Consider the following 3,819-nt stretch of genomic DNA (forward strand, 5'->3'; position numbering starts at 1 on the left):
TCTCGGTTAATTTTAGACCCTGAAGAGTTCTCGGTTAATTTTAGACTGTGAAGAGTTCTCGGTTAATTTGAGACTGTGAAGAGTTCTCGGTTAATTTTAGACTGTGAAGAGTTCTCGGTTAATTTTAGACTGTGAAGAGTTCTCGGTTAATTTTAGACTGTGAAGAGTTCTCGGTTAATTTGAGACTGTGAAGAGTTCTCGGTTAATTTGAGACTCTGAAGAGTTCTCGGTTAATTTTAGACTGTGAAGAGCTTTCGGTTAATTTGAGACTCTGAAGAGTTCTCGGTTAATTTTCGACTGTGAAGAGTTCTCGGTTTGGTTTAGGTTTCAAAGACTTTTCTTGGGTTTTTTGTTTTGTTAGTTAATTGGTTTGTTTTTGATTTGTTTTGTTAGGATAAGATGGGTTTTGGGTTCATCTTGTCTCATTTTGACAGTCTAACAGTTTTGTAGCAGGGCCTTCGCTGATTGTCGCCTTGCTGATTGTTACATGATGACAGGAGCTCCTGGGCTCTAAAACACATCTATTTAAATGATAGCTGGTACCATCTCAGTCAGCTCTTTAAAGATTAACATCATAGACACAATGTATTCATGTTTGTGTTTAGCTCGTTGTTTCAGAACAACATATATTTTATTTAGTTTTACTGAATGATGTTTGTCGGTGCGTTTGAGATTTCTCACTCTGAGCCTTTTTCGTTGAATACGAATGAGAGAGATTTGTTGCACATTTGTCCCTGTGTGCAGCTTTGATGGTTAACTGCACCTTTCATAGACCGTTATGAATATGGATGTGGTTCCATTTGACTTGACGAGGCTCGATTAAGTTTAGAGCACATGTCTGGATTGCAGAGACGCTGTCAGAGCAGCAGCTGTGATATTTCAGACTTGGCATACGGAGGCTCTTCATTCAGTCCTCCTCAGTCTGCCGTGCGAGCTGGATCGAGTGCAGCAGTGTGATGTTAATCTTACACCTCCTGCCTGGTGGGAGTGGGACTGAAGGTCAGCCAGTCACGACTCAGCAGGGAGAGAGGAGTGCGTGCTCATGGTTTCCATACAGCTCCCACTTGTTCTGTGTGAGCGGGTTTGAAGCTGAGCCGATGGATTTGAAGGTATATGAGGAAGGCTAAGTTTAGCTTCCCATTATAGCTCTCATCACTGTGATTGTCTTTATGTAGGAGAGAGCTCTCAGGAGGCTTCGGCGTGCCAAGCCTCGCTGCATATGTTTTACAGAATCCTCATATCTTTCTAAATGAATGATAATGAAAACTCGAGTTCAGTTTTATTTAAATGTGGTGCTTCACAGTGAGACAAAGACCCTGAAGCATCAGAGACAGAACCCCGATGATCAGACGAGCCTCGTTAACAGGAGTAGACCTCCAATAGAACCGAGCTCAGGGAGGGGCGGCCTTCCACTGAGGCCGCTGTGGCAGGTCAGGGGGGAAGACGAGGAGCTTATCATAGTGGACAGATATCATAGATATCGGCGCTGGAGCTGTGGTTCGAACAGCACCAAGTCCGGGAACAGGAAGAGGAAACATACAAAAGTGCAGCCGTGCACACCTCTGGGAACCAAGCTGCGCTCCTTGGTAGTTGTGTGTGAGCGGTCCTGATTACACCAGGACCCTTACATCAGTGTCTGACAACGGAAACACTTTCATGTCCTTAGGAAATATATTAAATACATCTCAGTGACTCATTCACTCTCAGGCTTCGCTGTCAGGCCGAGGATACTGTAATCTGGAGCAGCAACAGATCGAACCATCAACCTCCCAGAGAACGTTGGGATCGGAGGAGATGATGGGTCTGAACCGGCCAATCACAGTCGCTGTGGTCTGCATCGATGTGATGTGTAGTTACATTACATGAACAGTTTAGTTTCACGCAGAAGCTGAAATGTTCTGCTCGTGAAACACTTCCTGTTACAGACAGAGCGCCGCGGCACATCGTGTCATAACATCTCAGGATGACGGTTAACAGCAGATTAACGCTGGTTAAGAGCAGATTAACGCTGGTTAAGAGCAGATTAACGCTGGTTAACGGCAGATTAACGTTGGTTAAGGGCAGATTAACGCTGGTTAACGGCAGATTAACGTTGGTTAAGAGCAGATTAACGCTGGTTAACGGCAGATTAACGTTGGTTAAGAGCAGATTAACGCTAGTTAACGGCAGATTAACAGTGGTGTGTAACTCTGATCTCTGAAATGTTGAAAAGTCGAGACCCAGAGTTACTGTAGTGTTCCTAATAAAGTGGCAATCAGCCATAAATGTCATTTCTGATGTGAGGTTAAGATCAGTGGAGGTGTGGCCTGATGGCCTTTCCCTCACCAGCAGCCTCTGAACTCAATCGTGAACCTGTTTGACTCGGAGCCTGAATTTCCCAGCATGCTCTGCTTTCATGAACCCTGCAGTTTGAACTGGGAGACAACGGTGAAGCATTACTGGGTTTACTGGTGTTTATTTGGAGCTGCTCTCCTTCTACTATTCATGAAGTGACGGCAGCTGGAGCAGAGAGACTGATGTGAGCAGATGTGAAACGCAGGAGAGCGAGCGGCTCAGACACGACGAGAGCGAGCAAGGCCGTCCCTTTGTTCGAGCTCAGCCGCAACAATTTACATGAGAGCCAAGCCTCCTCGCAGCCGATTGGCTCACAGAGCCTCCCGCCTCATCTCGCCTCACCACCACCACCACACTACCCTCCCTCCCTCCTACACCACGCTTCAGCCAATCAGGACCTCACACACTCTGACCGGGCGAGCGAGGGGCTCCTCTGATGGAGAGAAAGTAAAAGAGGTTTTTTTTTATTTATTTGTGGTGTATGCGGGGGGGGGGGGGCTAATAGATGAGCTGGAAGGAGGTGCAGGGGACAGTTGTCTGTGGAGTGATTGTGCCCCCTGGTGGTGCTGCAGAGAAATAACCACACACATAAACGATCCCATCACGGGACCGTCGTTGATCCTGTAAGCTTTAAACACGAGACAACGATCCATGAGCTCTTTAATCAATCAATCAATTAATCAATCAGCAGCACCTTCACAGATGGCAGACACAACATGTCCTGATAATCAATTTAAAGTCAGTCAGAAGGTGAAACATCAAAGTTTCACATCAGTTTTAATTAAAATCTTAAGTGATCAGTATTATAGATTATATAATTAATCTATAAATAGATCATTTATAAAATATAAACTAAATAAAATGAAACCATGTAAATGAAGAAATGACTTAAAGAATAAAAACCTGAAGAAAGAATAACGTGGAATAAAGTTTGAGTGATTCTAACATTCAAACAAAGTGAATCAGAGAAATATTTTTGTCGTTTCATAAATCTGCAGCCCGTCTTTCCTGCGCTGCACTCGCTCTTCAGTGCACGGGGAGTGTGTGTGAGCTCGGTGACTGCGACAGGTCACGGCGCTGAGCAAATGCAGACCGTTACAGCGTTCAGCACGTTCTGCACTCAGCCTCACTGCGGTCCAGCTGTCGCTCAGGATCTGCTGTCCTCGAGCGTCCAGTGAACTCAGCGTTCAGGCGGAGGCAGCGAGAACGTCCGAGTGTTCTGGGCCACGCTGTGCCGCTCCGCCGTGCTTCAGATAAACACAAAATCAATCATGAACTGTGGCTCCAACACACTCACACAGACACACACAGACACACACTCACACAGACACACACACGCACACACACACTGCATTTGTACAGACAGTCCAGCTGTCCACACTCTATAATTGGCTCTATTTGACAACAGAGTTCAGCTCAGCACTGTTGACATAACACAGCAATGAGGCTCTCTGGGCATGAGACACACACACAGACACACACACA

General features: G+C 45.8%; 1 protein-coding gene across 1 annotated transcript in view; it reads left to right on the top strand.

Annotated features, from left to right (window-relative positions):
• Positions 1–3,819, top strand: part of lyrm4b (LYR motif containing 4) — a 42,391-nt gene that overhangs the window by 37,431 nt on the left and 1,141 nt on the right. The window lies entirely within an intron of this gene.

The sequence above is a fragment of the Pundamilia nyererei genome, unplaced genomic scaffold, assembly GCF_000239375.1.
Source record: "Pundamilia nyererei isolate P.nyererei 1_Seehausen unplaced genomic scaffold, PunNye1.0 scaffold00281, whole genome shotgun sequence".
NCBI lineage: Eukaryota > Metazoa > Chordata > Actinopteri > Cichliformes > Cichlidae > Pundamilia > Pundamilia nyererei.